The sequence below is a fragment of the Antechinus flavipes genome, chromosome 5, assembly GCF_016432865.1.
Source record: "Antechinus flavipes isolate AdamAnt ecotype Samford, QLD, Australia chromosome 5, AdamAnt_v2, whole genome shotgun sequence".
Classification (NCBI taxonomy): domain Eukaryota; kingdom Metazoa; phylum Chordata; class Mammalia; order Dasyuromorphia; family Dasyuridae; genus Antechinus; species Antechinus flavipes.
In genome coordinates, this window is record NC_067402.1 from 50,785,942 (window position 1) to 50,809,659 (window position 23,718).

A 23,718-nucleotide genomic window follows, 5' to 3' on the forward strand; every position below is an offset into this window, starting at 1 on the left:
CCTCATATATAAATGGTGAGAATCTCATTCTCTCTTTTTTCCTCAATAGTATGTTTTCCCAAATATAAGTAAAGATAATTTTCAACATTAATTTCTTTAAGATTTTGTGTTTCAAATTTTTTCTTCCTCCTTCTCCCACCTCACCCTCTGTAAAACAGTAAGTAATCTGATATAACTTAAACACATATAATTCTTCTAAACACATTTCATATTTCTCATGTTGCTACAAGACAAATCAGATGAAGAAGGAAAAAACCATGAGAAAGAAAAAGTAAACAACAAAAAAGTGAAAATACTATGCTTCAATTGATGTTCAGTCTCCATAGTTCTGGATGCAGGTAGCATTTTCCATTTCAAGTCTATTGGAATTGACTTGGATCACTGCATTACTGAAAAGAGCTAAGTCTGTAATAGTTGATCATCACATAATCTTACTGTTACTGTAAACAATGTTCTCTTGGTTCTCCTCACTTCATTTTGTATTAGTTTATGTCTTTCCAGGCTTTTCTGAAACCAGTCTGCTAATCATTTCTCATAGAACAATAATATCCCATTATATTTCCATATACCATAACTTATTCAGCCATTCTCCAATTTATAAGCATTCACTCAATTTCCAGTATCTTGTCACTACAAAAAGGGTTACTACAAACATTTTTGCACATGTGGGTCCTTTTTTCTCTTTTATCTGTATCCTTTGGGATACAGATCTAGTAGTAATACTGATGAATCAGAGAGTAGGCAGAGTTTTATATTCTTTGGGCATAGTTTCAAATTGCTTACTAGAATAATTTCACAGTTCTACCAACAATGCATTAGTGTCCTAGTTTTCTCACATCTCCTCCAACATTTATCATCTTTTCCAGTCATCTTAGACAATCTGAAAAGTGTGAAGTGGTACTTTAAAGTTGTTTTAATTTGCATTTCTCTAATAAATAATGATTTAGAGCATTTTCATTAAAGCTTTTTGTTTTCATAACATATGCAGAGATAATTTTCAACATTTACCCTTGCAAAACCTTGTGTTCCAAAAATTTTTTCTCTGTTACCTCCACCCCCTTCCCTAGATGGCAAGACATTCAATTTATATTAAACATAATCAATTCTTCTGTACATATTCCCACAATTATCATGCTACACAAGAAAAAATCAAATCAAAAAGGAAAAAAAATGAGAAAGAAAACAAAATGCAAGCAAACAACAATAAAAAAATGAAAATACTATGTCGTGATCCATACTCAGTCCCCATAGCCCTTTTTCTTAGTGTAAAAAGTTCTTTTCATCAGAAGATCATTGAACTTGGCTTGAATCACCTCACATTTGAAAAGAACCATGTCCACCATAATGTAATCTTGCTATTGCTGTGTATTGTATTTCCTGGTTCTACTCACTTCATTTAGTATCAGTCCATGTAAGTTCAAGCATTTTTTTATAGCTTTAATTTCTTCATCTGAAAAATTTCTGTTCATATCCTTTGACCATTTAACAAACTGGGGAATGATTTATATTCTTATAAATTTGACTCAGTACTTTATATATATTTTTTAAAACGAGACCTTTACCAGAAACACTAGCTGCAAAGATTTTCCCCCAGCTTTGTACTTCTTTTTTAATCTTGGTTTTTCTTGATTTTGTTGGTGCAAAACCTTTTTAATTTAATGTAATCAAAGTTGCCCATTTTGCTTTTCATATGTTCTCTAGTTTTTCTTTGGTCATAAATTTTTCCCTTCTCCAAAGATCTGTAGGTAAATTATCCCTTGCTCTCCTAATTTGTTATGGTATCATCCTTTATGCCCAAATCATGTCCATTTTGCCCCTATTTTGTGAGATGTAGGTCTATACTGAGTTTCTTATATATTATTTTCCACTTTTCAGCAATTTTTGTCAAAATAGTGAATTCTTATGGAGTACCTGGAGTTTGGGGGTTTATCAAATACTAGATGACTATAGGCCTTGATTATTGTATTGTGTGTATCTAATTCCACTCATCCACTCTATTTCTTAGCCAGTGCTAAATGGTTTTGATGACTGTTATTTTATAACATTCTTTTAGGTTTGGTACTGCTAAGCTATCATCCTTTGCATTTTTCATTAATTAATGCTTGAGCTTTTGTTCCTCCAGATGAATTTTGTTATTATTTTTTCTAGTTCTATAAAATAATTTTTGGCAGTTTGATTGATATGGTACTGAACAAGTAGACCAATTTAGACAGAATTGTTATTTTTATTATATTAGCTTGTCTATCCATGAGCAATTGATATTTTTCCATTTGTTTAGATCTGACTTTATTTATGTGAAAAGTGTTTTGTAAGCACTTACAATCTATACAATATATACAATCTGGGCAATCTATATCTTTGTAAATATTCATCCATTTCACATATTGTTAGATTTATTGGTAAACAATTGGGCAAAATAGCTCCTAATTATTGCTTTTATTTCCTCTTCATTAGTGGTAAGTTTACTTTTTTTGATTTTTGATACTGGTAATTTCATTTTCTTCTTTCTTTTTTCTAATCATATTAACCCAAGATTTATCTATTTTGTTGGATTTTTCCCATAAAATTAACTCTTAGTTTTGTTTATTAGTTCAATAGTTTTCTTTGTTTCAGATTTATTAATCTTTCCTTTAATTTTCAAAATTTCTAATTTGAAATTTATTTAGGGTTTTTAAATTTTTTGTTTTAATGTTTTTAGTTGCATGCCCAATTCATTAATCTCCTCTTTCTCTATTTTATTCATGTAAGCAGTTAAAGATATAAATTTTCCTCTAAGAATTGCTTTGGCTACATCCCATAAGTTTTAGTAAGTTGCCTTATTGTTGTCATTCTCTTGGATGAAATTATTAATTATTTCTATGATTTGTTGTTTGACCCACTTATTCTTTAGGATTAGATTATTTAGTTTATGATTAATTTTGGTCCATATTTCTTTATTACAAGCCATTTTTATTGCATAATAATCTGAAAAGGATGCATTTCTGCCTTTCTGCATTTGATTGTGAGATTTGGTCTTTTTTTATGTTGGCTACATATATTGCTGAGAAAAGGTATATTCATTTCTATCCTCATTCAATTTTTCCCAAAGGTCTTTACCTAACTTTTCTAAAATTTTATTCACCTCCCTACTTATTTATTTTGTGATCAGATTCATCAAGTTTCTCCCCACCCCTACCCTCACCCCCATCCCCATCTCCATCCCCACCCCCACCCCCATCCTCACCCCAGGCAATTGGGATTAAGTGACTTGTCCAAGGTCACTTGTAGGAAGTGTCTGAAATCAGATTTGAACTCGGCTCCTCCTGACTTCAGGGCTGGTGCTCTATCCACTGTGCCACCTAGAGGCCCCTGATTTATCAACTTCTGAGAGAAGGAAATTGAGATTCCCTGACTAGTATAGTTTTACTGTTTATTTCTTTTTGCAACTCATTTAACTTCTCATTTGAAAATTTAGATGCTGTACCGCTTAGTACATATATGTTTAGTATTTATTTTACTTCATTATCTATTGTATCCTTGAGCCAAATATAGGTTCCTTCCTTATCTCTTTTAATTAGATCTGTTTTTGCTTTTGTTTAGTCTGAGATCAGGATTACTATCCCTCTGTTTTTACTTTAGCTGAAGCATAATAGATTCTGTCCAGTCTTTTACCTTTACTCTATATGTATCTCTCTGCTTTAAATGTGTTTCTTGTAAACAACATATTGTAGGATTTTGGCTTTTAATCCATTCTGCTATCCATTTCCATTTTATACAAGAGTTCATCCCATTCACATTCACAGTTAAGATTACTAACTCTATATTTCCCATCATTCTATTTCCCCCCCATCTATACTTTTCTTACTTTCATTCATACATTGGTTAAATGGATGTTGAAAATGGGAGACAACTGAACATACAAGGACAGTTGATTTTAATTATGTTTGTTTTCTTGGTTACCTTGGTAACATATAAATCTCCCTTCTTAGAACTAGTCCATTGTGAGACTTCTAAGTAATTTGATCTGTACCTGACTTAATATAATTATGCAATTATGGGAATTATGAGAAAACTTTATTACATTGTCTGAGACTAGCCCTTCATGACTAAAAAACTGGACTATTGTTACGTGCTGTTTAAATTAAAGATCCTTAACCATGGACCTGTGTTGTGTTGATTAGAAACTTAGATCCAAAGACTAGAACAAGAATTTTTACCACAATTGTCAACCTATATATCTTCTAAGGGCTTCTGTCAGGTCCTTCTGACTATTTCCTCAGCTGTCAAAGTTATGGGTATGTACTCTTGGATCATCTGAAGAAAGCCTCTAATCTGAGTGAATAGCAGATCAGAGATATCAAGGATCATCTAGTAGGACACAAGCAACAGACATCCATATGAGATGGCTGTCCCACGATTCCAGACAAGGATTGAATATAATGTTCTAGCTTTATTTCCTCTTCCATTTTGTTATATGTCCCACTATCAGGCTTTGATTCAAGTATATATTAGCATTTTTTTTCTTTACATTCTTGGATTCCCTCTCCTTTCTGCTTTTAAGCAAACAGTGGCTAGACAAGATCTATTCATTCAACATCTTGTCCTTGTCCAACTGACCTCTTGTAATATCTTGACTTATACTTGCCTCTCCTTTATTGCCCAAAAGTGTAGGGGTTGGTTCTTTCAGACTTTGAATCTTTGGCCAAGAGAGGGAAATGTCAAGATACTATTAGTAAACATCCTGTTTTCCAGAACTAAGACCCAGCAACCAAGTTGTGCCCTGAGGTCTTCATAACAACAGTCCTTTGCTCTCACCTTCTGCAATTGATACATCCTGAGCTCAGACAAGCACTAATAGATCCAGATATGAAGCCCTACTAAGAACAGACCTTTTTGTCCCTAGACAACCTTGCCTTAATGCTACTGATGTGCCTCACTACTGTTTCTATACTACACTGTTTAATTCTTCATCTAGCCACAAATATATAGTGAGATTCAGCTACACTATAGCAATTCCCTCACAAGGAGTAGGGCTCCAGCACATGTGTCTAATCTACCTCCTAGCTTGAAAGCCATGTCCCTCACTTCAAAATTAAACTTCTATTTGATTCCTTCTTCTTTTGCTGTAGCCTATTTTGTTCAGCTCCAGCCATGTACAAGTTAGAGGTCAGTTTAGTCCAATTGACAATATTATCTTCTATCTCCTATCTTAGGGCCTTTTCTTGAACTGTACCCAGTACCTGGAATTCACATACCTCTGTGTACTAATTGGTGACTGTAGTGACCGCGGATTTAAAATCAGCCGGAGTCAGGAATTCAGGTTAAGGGGAAAATCTTTAATATTTATTGAAGTGAAGAGGTGAATAAAGATTGCGATAGCAAATATAGGCAAGAAAGATTGCGATAGCAAATATAGGCAGTTGCGACAGGAAGCCAGCTAAGAGAGAGAGACGCGAGCCAAGCCAACCGTGGCAATGGCAATCCCAAAAGTCTCTCCTCCCCTTCCCTTTCCACTCCCCTGCCTCCACCCACCAAAATCGTCATTTCCTATACAACACATCAGGACTTGCACAAAGAGTGGGTGGGGGCCATTCTTTCTCCAAGCTTATATATTAATAGAGTATGGTCCAATTACTATTTAGCCTCATGTGCTTGGGACCTCAGTGCATCAACTCAAGCCTCAGCCCATTACAGGTGACTTCCTCCCTAAGACCATCATTTTAGGAAAGACCTATTAATGCTTTATTTCATTCATGATTGAATCTTTCCAGACTCTTGATGTTTCTCTTTACCATTTGCTTCAAGCCCCCATCACTCACTTTTCAGATTCACTTTATGTACTGTCTTCCTCCATTAAAAGGTTAGCTTTTGGGGATAGCATTGTCTTGACTGCATTATTGACCCACTGTCTTTGTCTCTGTGTCCTTTTGGTTTCCTTTGAGACTCAGCTCAAGAGCCAAATTTGTTTTTGTTTGTTTTGTTTTTGCTGAAGACCTTTCCTGGCCTGTCTTTCCTACCCCCAGGTTTTGCAAATATATCTCTTTATCTATCTATCTATCTATCTATCTATTTGCATGTTGTCTATTAACACCCTGAAGACAGGTAGAAACTGCTCTATTTGTCTTTGTATTACTGCATAGAGCAACGTCTGTCACAAAGAAGGCAGTTAATAAATGTTTGTTGATTGATTGAAAATCTCTACTTTGTCCCTACTTTATTTATGACTTTTGGCAAGTTACTTAACTTTTCCTTTATTGAGTTTCCTTATCTGTAAAATAAGGGCTAAAATTAGGTAACCTATAAAGGGCCCTTCTAAACTCTTAACAATCAATTCATCATACTACTCAATATATTCTATGCATTGCAAGGAGATTGAAAGCTACCTGATAATGTCATTGATGTTTGTCCCAAGAAGAAGGACATTTTCTCATATTGTTGCCTTGAACCATTCAATATTTAAGTTAACTTCAAACAACCTGGTTCTTTCTGGCTTAATTATACATTTTTAACTTCCTATACATTTTTAAGTTCCTATGTGGAACTTCTTGGTTCCACAAAATTAGGCTCATCTCTTCATTTCACAAATGGCACAAATTTATTCTAGTATTTTAACGGGCCTACCCACCCCACCCCTAACAGCCCTGCTTAGAATGCATTTCTTCCTCATCTCTTCATGAAATCCTTCTTTCTGCCTAATAAATAACTTAAATACCTTCCTCATGATACCTTAGTATCCTTTGCAAGTTTACTATGGCTAGAGAGATTTGTGGTGTCTGTCTACTTGGGTATCTTGGAGCATAGATGCTGAAGCTTTTGTAGCAGTCATACCTGGGTAAAACATTCTTTTCAGACAGGCTAAACTAGGTTGAAGGTAAATGACATTCCTTAAATACATTAGTGAGATAGGAGGATATCTACCTTCAGCATATCAAGGTTTTACCTGGCAGAATGGGCAGATGAGAATAGTTTATTCCACTAGCCATAAAGGTACCTAAAGGCGGCCTTGATAGAGCTCTTGGAGCTTGGAAAGAGCTAAAGTCAAGGGGCAGAATCAAGATAGTGGAGAGTAGACAGCTCTTCCTGGCTTCCCTCAGAATCAACAGAAGGACAAAGTTCTGAATAGATTTTAGAATGATAGAACCCACAAATATTTAGAATGTAACAAATTTCCAGTATAAGATATCTTGGAAGGACTTCAGGAAAATTCTTTCTCAATTGGGCAAGGAGGAGCAGAGACATGACCCAGCAAAGGCACAGCACAGGAAGGCCCAGCGTGGAAAGGCTCTATATAGGAAATATAGTGGGAGGTTCTTAGCCAAAATAGAGCAGTATTGGCTACTTTGTCCTGGTCCAGAAGTCAGCAGATCAGCAAACTACCTGGGAAGTCTCCAACACAGCTATAGAAGACAAAGCTGCTGAACCTCAGCATAACAGGCAAGACTTGGCCAGGCTCACCTATCACAAGTGGAAAAGGCTGCAGCATTTTTTATCCCAGGGCAGTGAGAAGCCCCTATTGATCCTGTAGAGGAAGCTTGGTACAGTCTCCTCTGTGTCCTAGAACAGATATCAATCTTTAAAAATGAGCAAAAAAGGGGGCAGCTAGGTGGCACAGTGAATAGAGCACTAACTCTGAAGTCAGGAGGACCTGAGTTCAAATCTGGTCTCAGACACTTAATACTTCCTAGCTGTGTGATCCTGGACAAGCCACTTAACCTCAGTTGACTCAGCCAAAAAAAAAAAAAAAAAAAGCAAAAAAGCAAAAAGAGCCCTGACTATGGACAGCTATTATGGAGACAGAGAAGAACAGAACTCAAACTCCAAGGACAATGAAGGCAAAATGTCTCCAGATGAAGCCTCAAAGGTGGATGTGAACTGGTCTTCAACTCAAAAGATTTGTTGGGAAGAATTTAAAAAAGGATCTTTAAAAAGAGTTAGAAGAAAAATAGGGAAAGCAAATGAGAGCTTTAAAGGAGAATTTGGAAAAGGAAACACAGAAATTGACTAAAGAAAACAACTCCTTAAAAATACATTTGGTGAAATGAAAAACAATATACTGAAGAAAACAATTCCTTAAAAATAGAATTAGTGAAATGGAAAAAGAGAACAATTCCCTTAAAAAATAGAATTGGTGGAATGAAAAAGAGAATAATTTCCTTAAAAAAATGGAATTGTTGGAATGAAAAAAAAAATACAAGGAACAAAACAACTCTTTTAAAATTATAGTTGACCAAATGCAAAAAGAGGTTTAAAAAAGCTAACTGAAGAAAATACTTCATTAAAAATTAGAATTGGACAAATGGAAATGAATGACTCAATTAGACATTAAGAATCAGTCAAACAAAACCAAAAAAATGAAAAAAAAAATAGAAAAAAAATGTAAAAGACTTCATTGGAAAAGCAACTGACCTGAAAAATAAATCCAGGAGAGACAATCTAAGATTTATTGCACTGCCTGAAAACTATGCTGAGAAAAGGAGCCTAGACAACATCTTTCAACAAATCATCAAGGAAAAAACTGCCTTGCTATCCTAAAACCAGAGGGTAAAATACCCATTGAAAGAATCCACTAATCAGTCCCTGAAAGAGATTCCAAAATGAAAATTCCAAGGAATATTGTAACTAAATTTCAGTATTATCAAATCAAGGAGAAAACACTGAAAGCAACAGAAACAATTCAAATACCCAGGAGCTACAATCAAGATTGCCCAGAATTTAGCAGCTTTCACTTTAGAGGATCAAAGGCCCTGGAATATGCTATTCCAGAGGACAAAGGAATTTAGATTGCAGCCAAGAATCAATCACCCAGCAAAACTAAGCATTTTCTTTCAGGGGAAAAGATAAACATTCAATGAAATAAAGGATTTTCAATTATTTTTGATGAAAAGACCAGAGCTAAATAGAAAATTTGATCTTTAAATATAGAACTCAAGAGAAGCATAAGAAGATAAAAAGGGAAGGGAAAAAAAAACTATGTTTTCAAAGGTTAAAATATTTATATCCCTACATGGGAAGATGATATGTGTAAGACTTGAGAACTGTGTCTTTTTTGGTGGTATGCTTGGAGGGTGTGGGTATAAATTGACTTTAATGTGATGAAAAAAAAAAAAAACAGGAGTAGAAAAGTGATTGAACTGAAGAGGAGGTAAAATTAAATTAGAGATGTTAAGATTATCAACCATTTCCAAACCATATTTTGAGAACTGCTGCCATAAAGTATGGTAAATATAAATAATTCCTGAACAAAGTAAAGAAAGCAGGGCAAAAGATCATTATATACTCTGACCACCACAATGTAAGTAAAGTTACACTAAAGCAACAAAGTGGGCATTCTTGATAACAGAATAGTAAAAGTCATATCTTTTCTGTTCACAATAGATTAAATTATAAAAGTTTAAAAGAACATACTTGCATCACTCTATTACAAGTTTTCCTTAGCTGGCAATGTACTTTATTTGATTGCTTGTTACCAAGTATCTGTCATATCCAAATAAAATGTATCAGAACCTTGATATTTTGTTGGACTCTGGATGTTAGAAATAAAGTGTTCCCTCCAATACTCAGATTCCATATAAGCCGTGGCTGCCCCATCTTTACAACTTCCAGAAATCCTATTCCTCTATAATTGGCCATCTCATTGTGTTGGAGTTGGAGAAGTCAATAACCATGGTAAGTATCTTGTCTTTCTTTACTAGTGCTCCAGATCTTGAATGCAAATGAAGCTACTGAATGATTATCTCTTAACTTTCTACAACCATCTCTTTTATTACATCCTTCACTGGTCCTCCCATAGAGTTCTACTTCTCTATTGTATCTTATCCCACTCATGCCCATCAGAAATCTTTCAGCTTTAAAATTTGGATCAATCTTTGTGGCTTTCTTATACATTATTCATTTCCTATGCTTTCTTGTCCCACAAAATTGGCCTCATCTTTTTATTTCACAAAGGGCAAAAGTAAACACAGTCTGCTGGGCATTTGACGGGACATCCCCCCTACCTTCCTTATCTCTTCATGAAATCCATCTCTCCCTTAAAGAAACAGCTTACACAGATACTTTAACTTTAATTCTTGTGGAAGTCTCTTACCATGAAAAGGGCACTTGCTCTAGAGTCAAAGGATCTAGTTTCAGGTCCTGCTCCTTATACTTAGTATCTACATGAATACTTATTATCTATATCTATCTATCTATCTATATAAATTATTAAACTTCTCTAAGCTTCAGTTTCCTCCTCTGAAGAATAGATGGCCTGTGAGATTCTTTCCAGGTCTAGTTCTATGATCTTATACTTCAAAGCCATAGATAATTGCTGGAATGATACTATTATCAAAAAGGTGGAACTTTGTCTCATGGAAAAACTTAGGGTGATTAAAGCTATTAACAATTTATCAAATGCACTCTAGCCTACTTCTCATTGAGTTCAATTCTGAACCCAGTTTTTTGTCCATGTTCAATTCTGAACCTAGCTTTTGTCTATTTGCAGTATCTATCTAAGCTGTGGACTAACTCTATGGATCTATCCAGCTGTAAATTGGGATTCTTAACACTCATTCATCCACTTGGATTTTCCAGTGTAGCTAAGTAGGCCAGGTTACATTGAATAAACTAGGTGGCTCAGTGCATAGAGTATCAGGAATCAAGGAGACCTAGGTTCAAATGCAGCCTGAGACACTTACTATCTGTGTGACCTTGGGTAAGTGACTTAACTGTTTGCCTCAGTTTCCTCATCTGTAAAATGAGCTGAAAACGGAAATGACAAACCAGTATCTTTGCCAAGAAAACCCCCAATAGGGTCATAAACCGACAAGAATGAACAACAACAATACCAGGAAAACCGAAAAGTTTAGGTAAAACATATTCCCTCCTCTCATGGAACTTACTATGTAGTAAAAAATAAAATAAAAACATAAATAATTGTTGCATTATAAGCATATGAAAATATATAAAACAAAGAGCTTTAGAACTTCTGCAGTGGGAGGGAAGTTATTTGCCAACCTAACAATAATAGAGAGATGCACTGTTTTCCTGGGGCAGATGCCCAGGACATTGCTGAGTGCTTTCTTAGAGCTAATTCTATTCACTTCTAGTGAGTAATTCTACCATAAGAAACTTGGAAAGGTTTCCCAGGAATTATGAAATATCTAAAAAGATACTGAAAACCTTAGTGATTTGTGGGATTTTCATCACAGCTGCTGATGTAAACAAGGCAAGGATTTCTGTAAAGAATAACTAGCCATAAAAATGGCCTCTTTCTATATGGTAGCTGAGTTTGGATTTCTATACAAAGACTAAAATTTATAATTATAGATTCTTGGTCAGGGATGATTTGTGCAAGTGTTGAGAATAGGTAAAATAGGTTTCTTTGTTGTGGTGGGAACAATAACCTAATGAAATTTGTGCTCAGACTGAAATGGAAATCAGTTACTATAAATTACTTTGATTTACTTTTATTTTGGTTAGAGGATTACCAAGCTTTCTTTAGGAAAATTTAGCCCCAACAGCTAAATCAGATTAACATAGATAGCTTCTTGAGTCTGGTTTACCTATAGATTTAGTGACCAGACAGATTGATAATACTCTATCATTTAGCAGCAGATAATTTAGAGTAAAACATATATCTTTATAGGAATAAAAATAATCAGAAGGATTATAAGAGTTTATTTTAAGGCTGATTTTCTTTCTAGCATTTGAGGAGCGGTGAGGTCAGTCAAAGGTTCAGTTTTACCTTCTGGCATCTGGGAATATGCGGTTGATTATTAATTAATCAACCACCAACCACAAGTTTCTTTTCCCCAGTCACAGTTCCCTTTTCTCCTGGACTCCCTGAAGCAAGTCCCTCTTTCTAAAAACTGACAAAATATGTTAATTAATCCATGGACCCTTTTAAAGTAATACTTCTGGTTATAAAATGAAGCAGAAGTAAGGTAAAGACTTCTGAAATAGAATTAAGAAAGCCTGGGAGAAATTACCTACTCAGATGACCTGTCTTGTCCAATTGAATTATGTTCAAATCCTGTTTCTATACATTTTTTTATTTCTTTCTCTTGTTATAAAAATGACCTTTGTAAATCATTCCTTGTCTCTGACATCTGAGAAGTCAGATGACCTGGTTTGATATGCATCTATAAACTCTGTAAATTAAATCACAAATGTTTCTTGTTTCTTGTTGTTCAGATAATCAATTTTAATCATTGGCACTCACATGGGACCTGAGAGATTGGTTCCAAACTTCTTTAAATAGTCTTTCTAAAGGAACTTCCCTGAGAACTCTCTAGTCACCAAGGGACAAACAAGATCTTTAGAGGATTGCCTTGCAGACTTGGATCTCCTTGATCTAGAAGCCAAATTCTTCTAAAGTAAGTCAAGCCTGTACTTTAAGAAGTATACCACCAATTTTTTTTTTTAACTCTGCAGAAATTGTTAAGTGCAAATTTCTAAGAGTCTTTCAGGTTTAAGGTAGCCTCCACATTGGAGAAGGGAAAGTTGTTTTATTAGAGGATATTCTTAACATTAGTGGGAAAGAAAAGATTTCCTTCCTTCCTTCCTTCCTTCCTTCCTTCCTTCCTTCCTTCCTTCCTTCCTTCCTTCCTTCCTTCCTTCCTTCCTTCTTTTCTTCCTTTTTTCTTTCTTTCTCTTCCTTCCTTCTTTTCTTTCCTTCCTTCTTTCTTTTTTTCCTTTCTCTTTCTCTTCCTCTCTCATCTCTCTCTTCTTCTTCCTCTCCCTCCCTTACTTCTTTCTTCCTTCCTTCTCCTTTCCTTTCTTTCTTTTTACTTTCTTTCTTCTGCTTCCTCCTTTCCTTGTTTCCTTTCATGCTTCCTTTCTTCCTCTCTTCTTCTTTCCCTCCCTCTTTTCTTCCTTTTCTCTCTCCCCCTTCCTTCCTTCTTTCTTTCCTTCTTCCATTTTCCTTCCTTCCTTTCTTCCTCCTTCTTCCCTTTCTTTTCCTCCCTCCCTTTCTCTCCCTCCTTCTCCCTTCCTTTCTCCTTCTCTTCCCCCTTCTCCTCTCTTCTGACCCTTTCTCCCCTCTTCCTCCCTTCTTTGCTTTCTCTCTTCCTTTCTTCTTTTCTTCCTCTTTTCTTCCCTCCCCAATCTCTCCCTCCTTCTCTCTCCTCCTCCTCCCTCCCTTCCTTTGTTCTTTCTTTTTAAAGGAAAAAATTCTTTACTAAAAAATTATCCTCTGAGGAAGAAAAAGTTTTTAGGGGAAAAAAACTTTTTAAGAAGTAAAATAAGCATTTCTCTTTTTAAAAAATTGTTTATGTGATTTAGAAGGAGTAGAAATCTTTAATAGGAAATTGTCATAATAAACTTAAATTTAAAAAAGAGAGAGAACAAGAATGAAAACTGCTAAATTGTGTTTTTGAAATATGTGTACATGTACACACACATATATATGCATGCACACATATAATATACATATTATATATGTATTTGTGTGTATGTGTATATGTGTATATATACACACACTACGATATATATGTACATATATTATATATATACAACATACATTTTAAATGGGAAAACCCACTTGGAAAATTAGACTATAAACAATTTGATATTGTTTCTACTTTATACTTTCTTATTGGTAATATTGTAAAAGTATTAACATAAATAGTAAACAGAAAAACTAATTTTAGGCTGATAGCAGTGTCTTTGTCACAGGACATAAGTTGTATACTAAAAGAAAGAAAGAGAGAAAGAGAAAGAGAGAGAGAGAGAAAGAGAGAAAGGAGAGAGAAAGGAAGAGAGAGAAAGATAAAAAGAGAAAGAAAGAGAGAGAGAGAAAGTGAAAGAGAGAGAAAGGAAGAGAGAGAGAAAGAAAAAGAAAGAAAAAGAGAGAGAGAAAGAGAAAGAAAGAGAGAGGAAGAGAAATAAAGAGAGAGAAAGAAAGAAAGAGAGAGAGATAGAAAGAAAAAGAGAGAAAGAGAAAGAGATAGGAAGAGAAAGAGAGAGAGGGAGGGGAAGGAAGGAAGGAAGGAAGGGAGTGAGTGAGGGAGAGAGAGAGGGAGGGAGGAAGTGTGAATTTTTATTATTAGAAGGCAAAACAAACTATCTTCAGATACCCAAAGAATAAAAATAAGAGGAGTTGGAATTTGTTTATTCTTCTGTTGCTTACTGCTTTTAAACAACTAATCCAAAGACATCAACTGAGGGCAAATCCTGAATTGCTTCCAGAAAGAGAACTTGTTTTCCAAACAGTAAGCAACTAAAAGTAAATGAAATTTAATGAAATTAATGTAGTTTAAATCAATTGTTCAGGCAAATTAGAAACATACTAAAACTTACGTTGAAATTAGTGGAAGTGAAAATAAGTTAATATATGTTGGTAGAAGTATAAGAAGCAAGGTTATAATTAGTTGGCGTGGAAAATATTGTAAATAAAATTAAATAAAAATACAGCATTATGAGAAAGTATCGGGCTAAATTAAATACATACACACCTAAAAGAGGATGCTTAAACAACAAAAGATCAAATTAAGAGAAATATATGACTTATAAATATTAGAATACTAAAAAACAGGAATTTCGAAAGAACAAAACAAAATCTGAAAATTATTTCAAGATCTTTTTTGCCTCTTTATCAAACACAAATTAAACATAAACACTGATGATATTGGGCCCTAAAATATGAAATTGCAGCACTTGATGGCCCTTGTGAAAATTAAAATTTTAAAATTATTATTAGTAATTATGCAACTATATTTCACTTAGGTGAATTCAAAGTTAAATCATTATGATGACAATCTCCTTAATTGAAAATCATTGGAAAAATTAAAAAGCTGATAGTCTAAAAGGCTAGAAATAGGAAGAGGCAATTAGAAACAAAGATCAGTCACAGTCAATGCACCAAAATGGAAGCTGCTCTTACACAACGTTATTAAACTATATGTTGAGAACGAAATGGGTTGGGGAGGTAAGGGGAGAAAGGGAGCCAAGATGGTAGAGAATAGACCTATCTCTATCTGACCTCCTCCAAGCTTCCCTCAGATAAAAAGCAAATTAAGCCTCTGAACTGGTTTTGGAGTGAGAGAACCCACAAATTTCCAGAAGATACTTTGGAAGAACTTCAGAAAAGGTCTCTTTCAATTGGGCAGGGGGAGAGGCTGTTGAGCCCAGACTAACAGTGCAAGGAGCCCAGGGGAGGGAGCCAGGGTGGAGAGACAAAGCATTTGGACCTCCAAGCACCTGGGAATCTACTGTCAGGCTCTTAGGCTACTCTGTCCTGCTTACAAGCCAGTGGTCCAATGGATTTGCTGAAAGACACCCAAAGGAAATACAAAAGAGTGAGCCCCTGAATCCCAGAATAATACCCATGCCTATCCTAGCACCAGAAGCCAGTCAGCAGCCCCAACCCCAGGGCAAACTAAAATAGCTGCCCCCCCTTTGCCTTAAGCTCTATCTTATCTGAAGAGTCCAATTTCTCTACATAAGTCTGTCTCCTCCTCTGATCACATTACATCTGTCTCACTCCCACCCCCAAATAGCTCTCTATTTCTAATTACATTTTACAACAGTGTCTCTTATTCTAAATCTCCACTCCCGCTTACATTTTCCTTTTTTTATTTAATGTTCTACATTCTACAATCCTAGCCTCCATTTCTTGGATTTCTAATTTGTTTCATTTTTCTAATTTAATTTTCATAACTTTGTGGAACTAAACCTGAATCTAATTTTCACACCTATTGAGTTATTAAAGTGAATGTTATAATAACCTTTGAAAAAAATTGTAATAGTGAAGTCCTTTTTGCCTTAAACTCTTATGGTTTAATAAGAGGTTTGAGGGCATCCCCAACCAAAATTGTGATCTGAATTTGGAAGTGTGCTTGAGTAAAGTTACTTTGAAATATATTAAATTCATGTCATTTGACTAAAGTAAGCTTAGTCCCTCATGAATTGAACCACTAAATTAATGTATCAAGAATGTAAAAATAAAAACAAAATTATTATGCAATGAGTAATTTTCCTTTAAACTTGCTTCCTAAAGATAAAGAATTAAGTCTTACTATTACAACTATCCTATAATGTAAGTTAGCAAATGGTTCAAATAATTACCAAGAAATCAAAAACTAAACATTCTATAAAGTACTACAGAAAATAAGGCTCTGAAATTCCTTAGAGTTAACTTTAAGAATTAGGGGGGAAAAAAACCTTGGCATGTGGAAAACAATATATAAATGAACTATTGTTACTTCTTTCTTTGTAATTACTTCATACTGGATAATTCTATCCTGAATTTTAGATATCAGTGAATGTGATTAACAAAATACTAAAATAGATAAGATAAATGATTTTCCCTGTAACATAATTTTAAAATGCATACCACTGAATTCTGCTTGTCATTTGACTAGTAATAAGTTTCATATTTTAAATACTTGATGTTGGGTATGCAAAATCTTTTTTGTTGTTGTTGTTAGAGACAGATTATATTCCCTTTTGATCTGAATGCTGTTAGAACATAAATGTATCTGTGATAGAATGTGACAAATGTTTGAAAATCATTAATAATTAATAATGTTGTATTTCAAAATAAGAAAATAATAATAGTAAATGGCTTACTGTTGAGAGAAAAACATGATAAAATACTCTTAGATCTTTTGTCTGTGAGATTTCTTAGGACCAATCCTACTAATGGTGTTGTAAATTCTGTAGTTCAGACTTCTCCCAGTCAAAACAGGAAAATTAAGAGTTAAATTTAAAATAATAAATAAGTTTCACCTGAGATTATTCAGAAATCATGAAATTATATCTTTAATAATTTAGCATATATGTAAAAATTACTATGTAGTAAAATTATATTTTGAACCAATTGAACACTAGTGTTCAGTGTATTCATGTAAAATTCCAGAATGTAATATTTGTGCTACTTATCCAATTTATCCAATATTCAATCAACTGATGTCTTCATCATTTCCTGTGGTAGCTGCTCCCTTCAATTTACTCAGTGGGTTAAAGCATTTCTACAACTTATAAAGATTTTGATATTATATTCTGAGGTCCACCTAAGGTGGTCAGATGTACTTCCTTTCCTTTATCTTGCCTACAGAGCAAACAAAAGATGAGAGAGAGGGAGTTAAATCCTAGCACATATTTATTTAGATATACTTTGTTGGTGAATTTTGCCTTCAGCAACTATAATGAACACATGAAAATTTTATTGGTTAACGAATATTATATGAATTCACATGAACATAATCATATTCTGCCTAACATGATTAATGAAGACTTGTTATTTGAGGCAAAATCTTGGGGAATCTTAATTTGATACTTTTAAATTTGGATTTCAGGTACAAGTGGCTGACCTCTCATAAGGGCATTAGTCCATCATTTAAGAAAAAGTATCAACAGTTCAATGGAAGTGGCATCTGTGAACTCCCAGCAGTACATATCTGTCCCTAGGGAATAGTTAGTAGGGAGGAGGAGGAATAATTTTAGGAAGACTAAGGTAAGCTAAGGACTCATTTCCCACCTGGAAAATTAGATATTTTCCCACCTAGTTAATTCTGAGCCTGAATGTGACATATCATATAATTGTCTACCGATGACTAATACCTAAAATCAATCAGAATTAATGATACTATATCCCTGTGTTCCTCCTCAAACAGCAAATTCCATTACTAGTGTAAAATGATGTCTCATCTTTTCTTTGTAATAAACCTAAGAAATTAACTCTTTTGGTGATTTTTGACTAAATAGTATATGTTAGTATGGTACTACTATACTGAGGGATCATTTTGAATTATTATTTGAATAATAGAGACCATTAACTTTTATAATTTGTGGCATATTTAGTTTATAGGAGATCATAATATAACATCTTTTCATTATGTTAATAGGACAATATCTTCATAAGGAGAAAATTACTGGGGGAGCTTATTGAGTAAGAGTTGTGACACAATTTTGAAAATTTGATTAAAAATTTTACATGCAAAAATTGCATTGATAATTGTGAAGAGGGTGAAATTGTTTTCTTATTTGAAGCCAGTTCAGGCCCTCATGACATAACAACTGAAACTCGCTGGAGTTTCAGGTGAATTATGTCCTTAATTTGATGATTCTTCTTATACCTTTATTTTATTTTGAGTTTTTTTTACATTTTCCTACATGCTCTTGGAACCTGAGAAGAAAATCCAGAAGGAAGAAGCTTCTTCAGAACTGTCCTAATAACATGGCTTGTTCTAGAATTGTATATCTATTATTTCTTACAATTATTAAAGCAGGCTGAAAGAACTCCTCAGTGTGGGGCTCCAATACCTTTGAACTTTTTCATCTATATCAAAGATTTCTAGTAATCACTGGAATGTAACAAAGAACTTTGGTCTCTTTTTTCATGTACCATTACTTTTGTACCAAAGAGGAATGACACCTGAAGCTTTGCCAATGAGCTGGCCATAAGAAATAAAATTTTAATCTAAAGGACAGCCTGTTCACTTTTTGAAATTGTATCATTGCATTAGTCCTACCTCTATTGCCCATAACCCTCTCTTATGATAAATGAGTAATGAATAATGCTGCACATGGACTGCATAATCAGACAGGACATAAACTGTTCTATGACACTGATTCTGTCACCAGGTCCACCTAAGTACTCCAAATCATGGGTGCTTATTTTTGGTCACATGCTTTGGGGTTAATAATAATTATATTACTAAATGTGTTATTGCCAAAGTTAATAGGACTTATTGCCCCTCGTGTACCCCAAAATGTCTCATACTAGGGCTGGATCTAGCAGAATAGAACCATTAATTGTTATCTTAATTAAAGAATCCACTTTACTTAAGGTAGAAGCCACTGCTTCCCTTTCTATTACTATGAAGACTTAAAGATTAGTAGAAAAATTACCCTGACTTTGCAACCACACTCAAACCTTTTAGAGAGATTTGTTAAAACCATGGACCACTTGAAGAAGTTTGATTCTCTGCTCAATTGATCCATAAGGAAATTATTTCCTTTGGATCAAAGGGAGGAATTAAAACGGAAATCAGTACTGATTACTTAGATTTATTTTTAGTTTGGCTATAGAGTTAAGCTCCTTTCTTTAGGAAAATTAAGATCTAACAGTGTAAACCAGACTAATATAGCTTCTTAAGTTTAGCTTACCTATAGAGTTAGTAACTATCATTTAGTAGCAGATAATTTAAGTAAGACATATATTTGTAGGAATAAAAATAATCAGAAGGATTACAAGAGTCTTTTTAAAGGCTAAGTTCCCCTTTGTAGCATTTGGAGAAAGGGGGATTAGCCAAAGGTTCAGTTTCACCTTCTGGAATCTGGAAATATGGGGTTGACTGCTAATTTATCAACCACCAACCATACGTTCCTTTTCTCCAGTCATAGTTCTTTTTTTCTGGACTCCCTGAAGCAAGTCCCTCTTTCTAGAAGCTGAGAAATCATGTCCATTAACTGTGGGCCCCTTTAAAGTAACACTCCTAGTTGCAAAATATAACAGAAGTAAGACAAGAACTTCTAGGGTAGATAGAGAAAGTCAGATAACCTGTCTTGTCCAAATTGTCCAAACTGAATTTTTTTCAAAACAAATTTTTGTAATTTTCTCTTTATTCTTTGTTCTGTTATAAAAAAATCAGCTCTGTAAATTACCTCTTGTCTCTGACATCTGAGGAGTCAGATGAACTGGTTTGAAATATGCAAATGCAATCTTTACAAATTAAATCAAATTCCCAGTCCTCAGTTTCTTTTTATTTCAGATAATTCATTTTAACTTAATGATACTAACCTATTCCCCCATGAAAGCTGTTCATTTTCTGTGAAAGGTGACAAAGCTATCCCCAGAACTTTATTGACCCAGAAGACTAAGGTTTAAACTTTTGATGCCACTTTCTGGTAACCTGTAATGATATTTGTATGGATTTCCTGGTCATCTGCTAGCATAATAAGCCCACTTTTGGGATATAGAGTATGTTCAGGAAAGACTATTACCTTTGCTATGAAGGCTGCTGAGGACTTCTCAGGGCTTCTTTCTCCCTTTAGTGTCTGCCTGATCTCTTTGCCTCCAAGAAACGGTAGCATGTGCAATGGCTACTCCCCAGTTAACCCATCCACACATAGACTGAACTAGATTGAAAATAATTGAAGGGTTTCAGTGAATTAGGAGAGTGTCTACTCCAAGCATGTGAAGATTTGTCCCAAAGGAATGGGCAGAGAGGAACAATTTGTTTAAAGCAGATACTATGGAGACTTAGAGCTTGATTAGACATAGAAGACACTAAGATTATCCACTGTATCTCAACTATTCAGTGCCAATGGAGCCACATGATCCTGGAGAGATGGGCTGAACACTTCCATAGTGTTCTCCACAAACTCTCATCAAGCAATGCTGAAGCCAATGACTGTTTACTTCAGGTTGAAGTCAATCCCTCTCTAGATAAATTTCCAACTGAAGAAGAGGTTTTTGAATGCCATTAAGCTCTTCTCCTATGGCAAAGCACCTGATGTTGATTTTATTCCAGTTGAGATTTACAAAGTGGAGGAGGGCAGGTCTATTGTTCATACAAAGGCTGATTGAAATTTTTCAGGTTATATGGCAAGAGTTATCACCCCCAGGAGTTCAACGAATTCACCAATATTCATCTCTATAAAGATAAAGGAAATAGATTGTCCTGTGACAATCCCAGGGAGGTTCTCTCACTTAGCCATTGCTGGCTAAGCTTCTTGCCAGAGGCCTCCTTAATAGATTGATCCTTCACCTGGAAGATGGTCATCTATTCTGAGAGCCAATATGGCTTTTGAAAAAACCAAGGGCTTATGAAAAATGATGTCAAAAATTGATTGTATCAGTATTGCATGTCAATTTCATCATGGCATATTGAAATACACAGGAGAGCTGTTGGAAATCAAGGAAGCCACCTGACAGTACTAGAGATCCAACCCAGACCTACAGAATGGATCTCCTCTTGTGTGAGGATGATACAAGGAGACTGAGAGACAGTTGCTGTTCTCTGACCTCTCTGACTAAGAGGCCCTTGCATTGTCTAACCTCTCTCCTCTTCCCTCTTGCCTCCAATTTATCTCATTCCCAGTCTGCAACATCTGTGTCATCAAAGGCTGCCCTGCAACTCCTTCAGATGTTGCATCTCCAGCAGCCACTGTCAGATTGCTCCCATATATTGCACCAGCTCTCATGTATTCCAACATATGGCAACCAACATGGGGTATAAGAATTACAAGAAGAACCAGAGCTGTTCTTGAGAAAGATCCTTCAGAGTTAAGGAAGAAGAGCCCTGGCAAGACTTTTTTAGTCAGGGTAATTAAATGGGCCAACACATCAAAGGGCCGGGCCAGGAGACTGATGAGAGATTTAAATGCCTGTTCTGACTACAGTCCTCTTCTCCATTTGAAAGTTTGCCTCCATGATATTTCACAAGATCAACACCCATTACAATCATCCAGAAGTGATAGTGTTGTTTGCATTCCTCAGTGTGCAGACCATGCTGTGGGGGGGAAATAACAGCAAAAAACAAAAAAACAGGGAATTGTGAAGAGACAGGTCGATTCTCCAAGAGCCTCCACAGCTGTGGATCATAACACCTGAAGGAGTTGCCTTGCAACTCCTCTCACAAGAGGATATTCCATTCTGCAGATCTGATACTTTTAGCATGATGTTTTCAGCCATGTTGTCAAATGCCTTCAATGAGAAATGTACATGGCATCAAGGTAAGCTACCACACTAATGGGTAACTTTTCAATTTGAAAAGGCTACAAAACCAAGACTAAAATTGAGGGAGTGTTGATATATGTTTTGTTTGGTTTTGTTTTCAGATGATTGTGCACTCAATACAGCCTCTGAGGCTGAGATGCAACTAAGTATGAATCAATTCTCTGTTGCTTGTGCTAATTTTGATCTAACAATTAAAACATCAAGGAAATATAGGTGCTCCACCAGCCAGCACCACACCATCCGTATGTTAATACCATATTACAGTTAATACCTTAGATAAGTTCATTTACTTTGACAGTACACTTTCCAGGGATGTATACACTGATCAGAATGTTGACACATTCATCGCCAAAGTTAGCTCAGTGTTTAGGAGGCTTGGAAAGAAACTGTGGGAGAGAAGAGGTATTATAGTAACTACCGAACTGAAGACCTACAGTGCCATTTTGCTGACCTCTTTGCTGTATGTCTGTGAAACCTGGACAGTACAACAGCATTATGCAGGAAACTGAATCACTTCTAATTTGAATTGTCTTAGGAAGATTCTTAAGATCACCTGGCAGGATAAGGTACTGAACTTGAGCTAAACTATCAAGCATTCAAACTCTGCTGCAGGATGGGCTGGCCATGCTTCAAGCATCAAATGTATGTTTGTCTAAAAGAATATTTCACGTGAACTATTTTTACCCAACCTGTGGTAGTGCATTCTGAACCCATATTTGTCAGATCAGTCACAGTTGGACATACTGTAACTTGACTCTAATGTAATAATGCCATTTTGGCTCTCTTTAAGAACAAAGGACAACTGGATCTACTAGAAGGAGTCAATAAAAGCTCTTCATACTTAATAGATGTCCCCAGATCTTCATGACCACATATTGAGACAAGGAGCCTCTTCTTCTATAAGTGCTAGAGTATCCCTGTTGAATGTCCTTTCAATACCATAACTATATAAACCTTTTTTGTTGTTGTTGTTGTTAGCTGTTGAAATACCCACAAATGTCTTATTTCATTCCAATACTGAACTTAACCAACAGGGGCCTTACTGAATCTGGCCTTCTCATCCTATCTATAATCTTGTAAGTCTAATTGAAAGAGCTTTACATTGAAAAGAAAGGAGAGAAATCTATAGACACTATATTAATAAACATGAAAAATAATAAATACAATAAAGAACAGCAATAGAAATACCTAGCAGTTCACAAGAAACAAAATCCCAGAAAAACAAGCAATAAAACTCTTGACTTCAGATAGCTATTCCCAAGTGCATAATATATGGGTAGTAAGCAAGGTGAACATAAACATGAGGAAATAAATTTGACCTTGATGGTATGGCTGAGACTTAGTGGATTGTGCCTCATTACCAAAGTATCATAAATTTAGAATTGGAAGGGGCTTAGAGGCCACGTAGTTCTCAAAGACCTCATTTTTATAGCTAAAGAAACTGAGTTTCAGAGAGATTGTGACTTGCTCGGAGCCGCGCAAGTAACAAGGGACAAGAAGAACGTAAATCTAGGTCCTTTCACTCCAGACTATGCTTTATTCAAAAAGAATAGAATAGATAAAAAGAGACAGAATTTAATTGTAGCAGAGTAAAATATACTAAATGAGGAAATCTATAAATCTGTTAGGGGAAATAATTAGTGAAAATTGGGTAAAAATCAGCAGGAGAGAAACAAGCAATGTTGTTTACAGAAACACTACCAGAATAGAAGGAGAAAATAGCTAAGAAATGCAGGAAAGAGATCCAGAACAAAGGTATGATAGAATAATTAATCATAAGAGGATTTCAATTGTATGGACATTTGTTGGAGTCCTCTCTGTCAAAAACACTAAGTTCTTAGTTTCTCTTAATTGTTGGAATCCTTACTAACTGCTAACTAGAGTTGATCTAATCTTACAAGAAGATGTTTTGGGCAGAACCTGAAACAAGGTACTAAGTAGAACTAATTAATACAAGGCTTGTGTTCACACCTTTACTCATTGGAGTTCAATGAGTTCACACCTCCCTTGAAGCTCTTTGGGCCAGAGAGCACTATGGGAGAAAACCCACAATCCCTCTCTTGAAGGAGCATAAA

General features: G+C 35.1%; 1 protein-coding gene across 1 annotated transcript in view; it reads left to right on the plus strand.

Moving 5' to 3' along the window:
- The first annotated feature begins 12,252 nt into the window (after positions 1-12,252).
- Positions 12,253-23,718, plus strand: part of OLAH (oleoyl-ACP hydrolase) — a 57,039-nt gene continuing 45,573 nt past the window's right edge. Inside the window, exon 1 of the mRNA XM_052001648.1 lies at positions 12,253-12,332. The gene's annotated coding sequence lies outside the window, so the exon portion shown is untranslated. The remainder of the gene's footprint in view (positions 12,333-23,718) is intronic.